Source organism: Saccostrea cucullata, unplaced genomic scaffold (assembly GCF_032062105.1).
Source record: "Saccostrea cucullata isolate Sc308-1 unplaced genomic scaffold, CSIRO_AGI_Scuc_v1 ctg3392, whole genome shotgun sequence".
Classification (NCBI taxonomy): domain Eukaryota; kingdom Metazoa; phylum Mollusca; class Bivalvia; order Ostreida; family Ostreidae; genus Saccostrea; species Saccostrea cuccullata.
The window spans coordinates 4,034-16,166 of record NW_026932355.1 but is presented as its reverse complement, the minus strand read 5'-3'; the positions used below and the strand labels follow the sequence as shown (position 1 = coordinate 16,166).

General features: G+C 31.9%; 1 long non-coding RNA gene across 2 annotated transcripts; it reads right to left on the bottom strand.

Moving 5' to 3' along the window:
* Window positions 1-388: 388 nt before the first annotated feature.
* On the bottom strand, window positions 389-10,659 carry LOC134234932 (uncharacterized). Of its 2 annotated transcripts, none has more exons than XR_009985284.1 (5): window positions 10,519-10,659; window positions 4,224-4,408; window positions 3,200-3,576; window positions 1,954-2,052; window positions 389-1,187 (listed from the first exon to the last, which is right to left on the bottom strand). It is a non-coding gene; the product is annotated as an uncharacterized LOC134234932 (long non-coding RNA). The 2 variants fall into 2 exon arrangements; XR_009985285.1 differs by lacking the exon at window positions 10,519-10,659 and adding an exon at window positions 9,143-9,245.
* Between the last annotated feature and the right edge of the window lie 1,474 nt (window positions 10,660-12,133).

The following is a 12,133-nucleotide window of genomic DNA, read 5'->3' as shown; positions in this document are numbered from 1 at the left end:
GTGTAATCTATTGAAATGGTGAAAAGAGCTAGGTTCACTTTATCCATAAAATGGCCCTCCATATATATACCAATTAACTGACCAAGTCTCAATGTCCCATTTGAATTCTCCCATATCCTGAAAATTCCTTCCTTTGCATTTTTAATATTTCAAGAAATTTGAAATCTTGTTTAACTTCCAATCTCAGGACTCTATAAAAAATCTTTGTTAAAGGAAATGAGAAATACTCCATACTTTATTTTGATGTTAGAAATGGGACAGGGGGTGATTCTCAAAGAACTAGTATAAGAACAGGACTATTTATGCATCAAACCCAACTCTTTATATTCAATTCACATAAGAAAAGTACAGCAATATTTTTTTGCAAAAATTAACTAAATTGAGAAAATTTCCTTTTGCATAAAATATTTAATACTTCAAAATCATTTCCTACATACATCATGCACAGCTTCTTAAGCACTCTTCATTTATGCCAGTTTAGTCCATGTAGGTTATATGAGGCCATTCCAAGTTTTTTTCTTTGTTTAGCATCCAACCTAAATTTCAAAACATTTCTTTCCTTCCAAAAAAAAATTACAAAACAAAAGGGGAAAAAACAACATTTTACGCAAAGTTCTTTGAGAATTTTCCTCATATTATAGCTAAATTAAACTACTACTACTACTAGTTTAATGAAACAAAAAAAAAAAAAAAAAAAAAAAAAAAACTTGAGCACATCACTTTCAAAAAAGAGAGATGCTGATCCCAGAAGAGTAAATTGCTTGTCAAAGATTTGTATTTGTCAATTTCATTTTGTGTTTGTTCTTGATTGCATGACCTCAAAACCAATCCATCCACAGACACTAAAAACAGAAAAAAATTGAAATGGCCTAATGATAAAACTGCTGCAAAGAATTCAATGTCCTCCATTACTGTGGCTTTAAAACACAGTGTTTATCATATTTCTCAAAGCATATCAATTGAAAGTAGAATGTTAATATTGATTTTCTCTGTTTTTTAACAAGATTATATCCTTGGTGTTTTACACTTCTCTAAGGTCCTATTACAATTTTTTATAAAATTTTTTCCGCAATGTCTGTTGATTAAATTCATTTCTCGTGATGTCCTTGGGATTTTTTTGTATCTCTTGTCACTTGCATGTAGAATCTTCCAAAGTAGATCTAGGATCAGAAATGACTTCTTCTTCCCTAAAATGATATTTTCAAAATATAATTTTCCTTGGTTGGTGGTATGGTCTGTACAAAAAAAAATAATAATAATAAAAATAGCTATAAGAGTTAAAGCAATTTTTTTCATCTGAAATATAATCTGGCAGGAGAATGATTGTTTACTAGCCAATAAGTATATTTGTGATACATAGGTACTTTCTTTATTTGTATGGTCTGTGTACTTGAAAGCTTTGCTATATAAATTCACATCCAGTAAAATATTTTGTTGATTAGGAATTTAATCTCAGCTAGCTCCTCCATCTACATTCAGAAGACATATTTGTGAAATGTTATGACTGAAATTGGTATACTGTAAATCACTTTTTATTCGCGAGAACTTTATTTTCGTGTACTTACGCGAGACAGTGTGCTCGCGAAAATTTAATTCTCGCGTATAATAGTATTCCTTAAGATTATATAGAGCAATAACCACAATTCGCGAAAAATTTGGTCTCGCTAATCAAGAGTCAATGACTTTCTCGCGAAAATAAGGTGTCGCAAAAATTTAGTGATCTACAGTAGTTCAATCAATGCAAATAACTTCTGTCTGAACTATACTCTGGCTATCCTTGAATAGAACCACCTGTTTGCATTTTAGACTGAAGCTCTACTGGTAATACTCAATATCAAGTCTTTAGAAAATTTTCCATGCATGTAGACTGGCTGGCCATGCTGGGTTTCTGCATATAATTTCAAGTTAAGAAACTTATTGCTTAAAATGGGTAATGCAGTGTGTATACAGTACCTGGAGTGACAATATGGACATCCTGATTGTCTTGACTGTCATCTATCTCCTCCTCACTCTTATTCTCAAAAACAATGCCATCAGTTTCCTTTAGTGCCTCTGAAAAAATTGCAACTTAATTGTAAAATTACAAACATTTCAACCAGAATAAAATGTGTAAGTATATGATAAACTTTTGAGCAATAATCAACAGCTTTGATCCCAGTAATTCAAACAAGAGGCCCAGGGGCAACATCGCTCACCTGAGCAAATCGGCTAGGAAAAAGCACAAATCAGATCAGGAAAAGTTTACTGAAAAGTGGGGAGGGGGGCTTGAATTAATACTACTTGACAATGCCTTCATATAAACACAGCATATGACTTTACTGTTCTTGATAAAAAGATTTTTTAAAAACATTTTCTTCCTATATATAACTTCATAATAATTTGAATTTGATTCCCCATTGTTTCCCTTCTTGCCCCAAAGGGCCATGATTTGAATAAATTTAAATCCTTAATACATGAGGATGCTTACATGTCAATATGACTAAACATAGCTTTTCTATTCTTGGGATTTATTTCTTTATTTTTCTATGTAAAACTTTGATTCACCATTGTGGCCCAACCCTATCCTTAGGCGTTATAATGGTTTGAACAAATTTAATTCTACACTACCTAAGGATGTTTCAACATAAATATCACTAATCATGGCTTTGAAGTACTTGAGAAGACGACTTTGAAAGATTTCCCTATCTAGTCCTATGTAAAACTTTGATCAGCCATTTTGGCCCTACCCTACCCCCGGGGTCATAATTTAAACAAACTTGAATCGACACTACCTGAGGATGATTTCATACGAGTTTCATCTTTCCTGGCCCCGTGGTTCTTGAAAAGAAATTTTTAAATATTTTACCTATATATTCCTATATATAACTTTGATCGGCCATTTTGGCCCCACCCTATCCCGGGGGTCATGATTTGAACAAACTTGAATCGACACTACCTGAGGATAATTTCACATGAGTTTCATCTTTCCCAGCCCAGTGGTTCTTGAGAAGAAGATTTTTAAAAAATTTTCCTATGTGAACTTAATTGGGCTACCATAAAAAAAGTTATTAGGAAAAAACAGAAAATTTGTGGACAGAAGAAGACAGACGGACAGACAGAGTGATTACTACAGGGCACCCGCAAATCCTTGCGGGCCCTAATAATTTAAGCTTTAATCTTATTAATTCTAAAGAAAGAAGATTCTTGATAGAAGCAATACCTGATGACACTTCATTCCTAACCAAGATTTTTCACTATTGGAACCTTGAGCAGATGGGACCCACATGTAGGATATCAGTAATATCAGCACCTGGCAAATCTCCTTCATTTAGAACTGGCAGATCTCAGTCCCTGGATAAAGTCACATCTCTATCATTAGAGACAGACATGCTTTCTTTCCAGGGTCAAGCTTCATCTCCATTTTTAGAAACTGGTTCACCTTTGTCACTGGGGCATGGCATATTTTCATCAATAAAACCATACATATAGGTCCATTTCTACTCTTTAGATCTGGAATGCCTTCACGACTAGGGCTTGACACAACTTCTTGAGGGCTTGGAATGCACTTTTTGCTTGACATTTCACCATCTGAAGATGCTGGCAAAATTCATACAACATGTATCAAATAAATGAATAAAAATGTTATTTAAGGAATAACTGTCTTATTTTTCGATTTCATGATGTGATCAATCAATTGGTTGGCGTGATAATTTGCATAAATGCAGAAGGCATTTATGCATAAAGTTATCATGCAAGCAGATAGATTGATCATTGTCATGAAATTGAAAATGACAGTTATTCTTTTTATATTTACAAAGAATTGATTCCGCCAATAAACATGCTACAAGCCCTGCTTCTTGTCTCTATATTTGTTCCGCCCTGCACGTGATTTTTTTTTAGCAGCGCCTATCAATGAACCAGTATATTGATGGAGAAATAAAGTGCATTCATTTGACTATTTGTAATTGTCTCTTGAACAAAGACATTGGAAACGAAAATATAATTTGACAAAGTAATGAATTTAGATTTATATTATCTGAAATAAATTCAAAATATTTATCAATACGGATAAAGGTTATTTATATACAATGATATAAGTGTGATTACATCCAAACAATATTTACTGCATGCAATACTTTTGCCTTTGGCTTCTCAATAGATGTGATCATGAACCAACAAAAAATTCATTCCCTGGTGAATCTTTATCTATCCTATTTATTTTTTTAAATTCCTAAATAATTCACCTGTAACACTTTTAATGATGAGGCTTTTCTTCCTGACATTCTCCTAGCTGTGGAACCTGGAACATATCCATCACTAGTCCTTGCTGAATTGCATTGACTAATCCTCTAGCAATATCTAGCTTGGCTAATATCTGTGTTGTCTCTATGTTCAGGATGGACTCAAGCTTCTGGTTGCCTTGAACATTCTAACAAAAAAAATTATAAATTAAATTCAGAATGTATTGGAATTTTTTTAAAAGTAGGAACAAATCTTAAATACATGTTGTAAAAGCATTTTTATACAGAAATTTATCAATTTTATTCTCAAAGTAAAAGTTTGTAATACTATTGAGTTCCCATTCCTATACAAGAAGCATAGAAATTAAATGATCAGGGATTAGGGTGCTCTCTGGTTGGACTAGACACCTTTTCCTTGGGCATTTTTGGGGTGTACCTCAGAGTGAGTTCACTTCAAATTAAAGTTCTAGGAGGTTTTTGGGTTTTCCCTCTTGACCATGTTGACCAACCATAGATTTGCTAACATTTTTTGACCAATCAAATTGGGCGTTTTAAAACATGTGTCATTGCAAATGTTACCATGCTAGATACCAATGCACTAAACTACTTTCTTAGTAAATAGTTGAGTATCTATTGTTTAATAATATTTTTTCCACTTTTAAAATATGATAGTAGCTGATAAATTACAATCATAAATCTAAGTGTTGGCGCAACGAGTACCCAGTTAACTGGTTAACTGTCGAACGATGTGAGTATCGGTTAGTAAAACTGCTATTCGGTTGCTTGGATAAAATGAATTCTCCATAGTAAAGGCATAGAAATAAATGTTTAATAATTTATAAATGTACCGGTATACTAAATTACACATTTCCCTAATTTTAGATACCATTAGACTTGATCTAGTGCATGGTTGTAGTGGATCAAACTGTTTTGATTAGTTTTCACAGTTTATATAATTGATAGCTTTGATCGCCTGGGGTATATATCTTTTGAAGACCTGAGTTATAATTACCTCATTTGATAATTTAACAAGATGCCGTCGCAGACATAATAAGCTTGGAGTTTACCAGAAGAACAGCTGATTCAAAATCTGTTAAATCACCTAATCTTAAAATATTCGGAAACCAGCGATTTACTGGAAACTCCACATACTGACTATTAATTATGGAGTATGTAAATAATTATTCTCCTTGATTGCGACATATTTCGGGGGCTGAAAAGGAAAGTGTAAAATGGTGATTGACAATGACATATTTATTTGTCTTCTCCGTGTGTCGACTTCCTTATTTTCTTTATTTTAAAACAGTAAATCTTTGATGATATCATATGTGTTGTAAATATTATGTCCATATACAGTATATTTGCAGATTACTATACCGATAAGTATAGAAAAAGATAAATAATAGATATTGATGCTTTTACCAAAAATCATCCGAGTAACCGGGTACTCGATCGGAAGATGAAACGAGTAACCGCTTAATAAAAATCGTCCGATTTGCCAACACTTATCATAATGTGTTATTACCCTATGCTTTAAATCACGAGTGTATACATTTGTTGGAGACAAGAACAAACGTGTCAAACATTTGGAAATTCAATAACATTTAATAACAATGAATAAATTGGCTGACTTTTGAATCGCCTTCGGCCTCAGTAAACTAACATACTATATGTACATGGTTTATTGTCTCATACGATTTGGGTTAGTTTCTACTTCTATTTCAATGCACTCAATCTGTAATTTGAAAATAATCTATTACATGTATTTGTAAATTAAGATTAAAGAATCTTTATTTTCAAAAAGTTAAAATTACAAGAATATGAACCCACCAAAAATTGTGTATGATCACAAGTACTGTTTTTGTGGTTTAATTAAATTTATTAAGGGTGTGATATTAATGTCACAATAGCCGTATCAGCCCTGCAGGTCTGATATGGATATGCAGGGCTGATATAGGTTATCAGCCCCGCAAATCCATATCAGCCCTGCAGGGCTGATACAGCTATTGTGACATCATGCAGCCATATTGCAATATGCAAAAAACCTGTATTTATCACTAAGTGTGTAATAAAAATATAATATTTGACTTTTGAGCAAGTTAGCGTATAGATTTGATTTAGTGCATTTCATAAAGTTCTTAATTATGAACATATGTGCAAGACATTCAGCATACTGTACTTGACTTAGCGGAAGTTTCTTTCCCCCCAAAGTGCTAAAAAGAATGCACGCCAAATGTAATGTTAATATTAGTATAGAATTTTGTGATTTCTAAAATGTTGGATATCATACAATCAAAATACCTGAGAAATAGGACCATTATACGATTAGTTTGGACTTTCAGTAAGGTGTGGCATTCTCGATGTTACCTAATTTGCTTCTGAAATTTACACTGCTTCCCTTCACTGTTGAAATATACATATGATAGAAATGCGGCCAAATGTCAACTGGCGTAGTAAATTGCCAATCAAATGTTCTCACACGGCACAGAGGTGAGGCATAAGTCGCCTCATCGTTGTCAACAATAATTTTAAGTTCTTGATGTTATAATTTCTTAACCAATAAGAATCTACTAGTATTCACCATTACGCAGCGCCGAGAATGCCATATGCTACTGAAAGTCCAAACTATAGGAGAAAATCATCCTATTAATTCGTAATATGTTGACGATGCAACCATTAGGATGAGCTCAGATACTGATTTATTTTTTTAATAAGATGGGCTTGTCAAATGTCATGTGACATTAGGTGTGTCTAGACTCTGATATCATGTGTTGTTGTATGTACTTAATGTAGGTTGCATTATAGATATACCCAACAGTGTAACACTCAGTTTTAATTAGAGGTGTAACAATACAGCGATACATCGATTGTATTGATCGCAAGGCCTCACGATATGTATATCGTATCGTCATGTATGTATCGTGATACAGTACAAGTTAATTTTCATTGTCTTATTAAAAAATTTTACATGCAAACTGAGAACTTTTAATGCAAACTGAGAACTTTTAAAGCTACAAAAATGACTGAAAACAAGGTAGTATAAAAAAATACAATGTTAAGACTATAAGTTGGCCTATAAATAACTTTGGTTAGGTAAGATATTTTTTATATTTTCTATAACTGGGGGTTAGTGAGCAAGAATATAAGCATATCAGTTAATTTAACTGTTAATGACACCTAGTGTATCACAATACGTGTTGTATCACATGACCATATCATGTTATGTATCGTATCGTTAGGAAGCTTGTGATACTCAAGCCTAATTTTAATGTTGATTTTACGCAATCAGGTGACATTCAAACTTTGCAGATCACCACACTGTGGTTTTCTGAATCCATTCCACTACTCTCGGCAACTGAAGACTTAGTATGCAGAAACATAACGTTATTGTTCTTGCATATCAAAAACTTCCATGTAATGGATTAATGTTACATAATTGACATAATTCTTCTCTTGCATATTTCTTAAATATACATTTATTTACTAGTTGTAACGGGGTATATAATAAACATGTCATTATAACAGTAACTTGATCTGAAGAGCTGTATCACGTCTCGTTGACAGGTGGGAATCATCAGATCAAAATATGAAATTTACAAGGACAAATACTGTATACAGGAAAATTTTCGCTCCCATTTTATTTTCGCCCCTTTTGGGCAAATTTAAAACAGGGCAAAATGAAACAATACATATAATTTCTGTAATAAAACTATGAATGGGCAAAATTGTTTGCAAGTGTGAAAGGGCAAAAATTAAATGGTGCAAAAATAATCCTGCAGACAGTAAGAAAGAAATCCTAGTGAAATATCTTGCTAAACATATGCTGAACCAGCCTAATAAATCTGAGAGAGGAGCTTATCCTCATATGTTACATTTTTAACAATTACTTTTCTCTTTAGAGCGGACTTTTCTCATTAAATTCTCATTGAACATCATTACTTCATAAATACTTTAACTTTCCTTATTTGATAATCTAGCTACATTTGTACTATTTAGAGTTCAATCCTTGGCAATTCACTGTACTTTCGGCATGATTGTTTGAATCATAATTATATTTATTGATTGTCACTAGTGTAAGCATTGATATACCCCAGAAATCTAAATTGTGAGATTTAGAGCCTTCTCTACTCCCTTGCAAAAGAGCGGTAGTAAGAATTTATATCTGTGAGGTACTCGCGATACTACATGTAGGTGTTGTTCTATATGATGGTCAATATTGGTATTCCAACTTTACAAATTTATTACAAGTCTTACAGAAAACTGCTATAATGTACGTACAATGTACATAATTTACCCCCTACCAAAATATAGTGATTAGTCTAACCAAAATATAAACTATAAAAGCAATATTGAATATAAACAGATGGACAAGTTGAAAAAGATGATTCTAGTATGTGAAGAGTGTAGCTATAGAGAATTAAGCCAGTCGTCTTCCTCCCCGATCTGATGGTCGCATAAAAATGGGTGTTTCCAAATATAAGCAAGATAATTTACATCTGGATTGAAATGAAATAATTTAAGAATACATAAATAAACTACCACAATACATTAAACAAGTCAAATGATTCTTATTATAGCCTATGACTTTTCTGATAGAAAGGATACAAAAATTGAATACATTGCACCCTGCTTTAAAAAAGATCATATCATATGATATAAAATTATAATGATCTCTTAAAAATTCAATTTCAAAGCTGTTTGTATATAAACAAACACACTAACAGTGAAAGGAGAATTAAACAGAGGGAATTCGGAAAGGCTTATCCATGATTCTGTCTAACAGGTATAAAGCGGTCGACATGAAACTACTTTGAAGTAGTGTGTCTTTGTACAGACTTCAAGTCTCCAGAACATAATTCCACAATCGTTTCAAGGAATCAAACAAGGACGTGGGTTTTTTTTCAGTCCAAACCATGCCTTACCTGCTTCCTCAGTTCCTGAGTAAGCTGTTTACACCGGAAGTGTATAATGCCCTTATAGTACAATGTCCTGACTGATTATAATAAATAGTTTTTTGTCAATTTTGGTGCATACACAATATCATTTTTATTGGAAATAATAAATATTGTTATCTTCTATGAGAATCGTGCAAAAATGAAAAATAAAATATATAAAATTTTTATTGGACATAATAAAAACGACAGGGCCAGGGGTATAATGTCCTGCTTTAGGATATAATGACCTGATTAAAAAAATCTAATAAACACAAGTTTGCATGATTTTTATATTCTAGTTTAATTCTATATCTTTTAACATGTTTAAGGATAATAATTATATGAAAAAAAAATTCACTAATAAAATTTTTTCAAGACGTACATTTTTATCCATATTTCCTTTCTGAGCATTTTTATTCCAATGCCCATAACCTGTACAGGCCCTTAGAGAGATCAAATGTGATTTTTATTTAAAAGAATGCTGTAAAATGATAATAATTAAGAAAAATGTGGAAAATATAATTGTCACTTAATGAATTGTACTGTCATATAAGTAATTTAATGTGGTAGCTTTTTAAATTAAAAGATGCTTCAGCCCAAGTTTCTTTAATATAAACAACATGAAAACAATATACACTTAATATTCAATTATTTGCTCTTTAGCAGTAGATAATAAGTGCATTATGAGTAAAATTGAGATAGGCTATTATTGTATTAAGTAATGTCTATATATTATAGGACAAGTAAAATATATATGTTGAATTGATAACTACACTGTATATGTTCTCTCTCAAGTAAAAGGGGGGGGGTACAATCCGATCTCACTTTTTGCTTTAAAAAATGAAAAGAAAACAACACCAGAAATAGGTTGCTGAGCTCAAGAAAAAGGGGGTGGGTTGTTGAGGTGTTTGGTACAACCCAATCTTAGGTTTTGCTTTAAAAACAATAAGTTGCAGATCTCAAGAAGAAGGGGGGGGGGGGGGATGGGGTGGGGTGGTACAACCCGATCCCACAATTGGCTCAAAAAAACTCACACATACAAACTACATTTCCATTTTCTCTAATTAAAGTGGACTGGATTTAGTTCAGTTAAAACTTAGTAAAGGTCATTTCATGTTGACATGAAATACAAAACACATTCGATTAATATACCTTTCATTTGATGAATTTTAAATCATTGTGAAATGAATAGCATAAATTGTGTACTATTTCAAGAAAGAAAATCGCATAAATAACTGTCTTTTCATTTCAACTGGGTACCCGATAGGCCTATGCAGCAATCGTCACTGCCCCCCCCCCCCTTTCAATACTTTGATGCAAGTTTCCTCGAACCATATATTTTATCCAAGAAGTAGATAACATACCGTTTTCCAGCATAAAAATCATCCTTATCAAAAGAATCTAGGATTCTGTGCCCAGGCTTTCCTCTGTGTCTTCTTTTCCACATGTTTATTGTATCCCGCTTCAAACAATTGGACTTCCGCTTTTTTTACACACGCGCATGCGTAATCTAGAAGTGTGTAACGTCAGAGATGTGTAAGTGAAGATGGCGATTTCAATCAACACGATATCTGTGTAATCATGTGTCCGATAAAACCCCGTAACTGGGACACATTATTTTTTTGATATTTTTAGGGTTTAGACATGTCAATTTTTCGTTTTCAACGATAAAAAAGATTGGGGACTTAAATCAAGTCCCCAATGTTTTTTATGTCCCCATTTTACGACTTGCGTATCTGTAGCAGGTCCCCAGTATGGGGGAGCCACACACGTTATTTACATTGTATGTAAAAAAGTTGAAGTTATTTTGGTGTTATTATTAAAACTATATGTGCTTCATGAAAGAATGGTTGTAAAATGAATGAGGAGACTGATGAAATAATGTTAAATAATGAGGAGACTGGTGAAATGAATGAGGAGACTTATATACTGATGAAATGAATTTTATAATTTTAATAAAGTGTTGTTACTTGATGTGATCATGTAATATGGGAAATCTTTTGTATATAAAAATTTACACTAGAGAAATAAAATAAATTTTATAATCTGTCTTATATTTAATTTTATAATTTTAATTCATGACTTAAAAAAGAGTTTTTTATATATTTGACCCAATTTATTTTTTAAAAAAAACACACTAAGGAAGTGTACGAAGGATCCTATAACCATTGAATAAAAAAATAGACTTCAATGAAACATTGATATACTTATTTTGTTTTTATTCTTCTTTTTTTTTTATTTGAATATGTTGATTATATTAAACAATGGCTTATCAGATTAAATTTAGAAAAAAAGAAATTAAAAAAAAACAAACAAAGAAAGTGTACGAAGGATCCTATAACCATTGAATAAAAAAATAGACCTCAATGAAAAATTGATATACTTATTTTATTTTTATTCTTCTTTTTTTTTCTTTGAATATGTCGATTATATTAAACAATGGATTATCAGATTAAATTTAGAAAGAAAAGAAATTAAAATTGTATTCGTTAATTCAAATGTCGACTGTTATTTATTCTATTGATTTCGTGAGTCTATTATACTCTGTATATGTATTTAAAAAAAAAGACTATTTCGAAATCTCTCTTGGTAACAGACTGTTGTTAACGGATGATAGCTGACAACCAATAGAATTTGTCATTGAAAAATAACATCAGTGAAAATCGTATAAAAATATCTAAATATTTATTTTTTAAGTAGTCTAATAGCAACCCTCAGATCAGTAAGAACGTAACATTTTCATCTAACCCCCCAAAAAATGTATCAATGTGGATATTGTCATTTAATTTTCGGAGATTATGATAGTATGGATAATCACGAAAAAACGCACAGTCAGGAAAATAAGAGAGGAGATTTATTCCCTGATAGATAAGAAAAAAAACCCAGATATACAACATGTATAAAAATATTCCAAAGCAAATCAAGTCCAAGCAAAGAAAAAAAATTGGGAAAAGAAGAGAATTATAAATAAAAGAATTG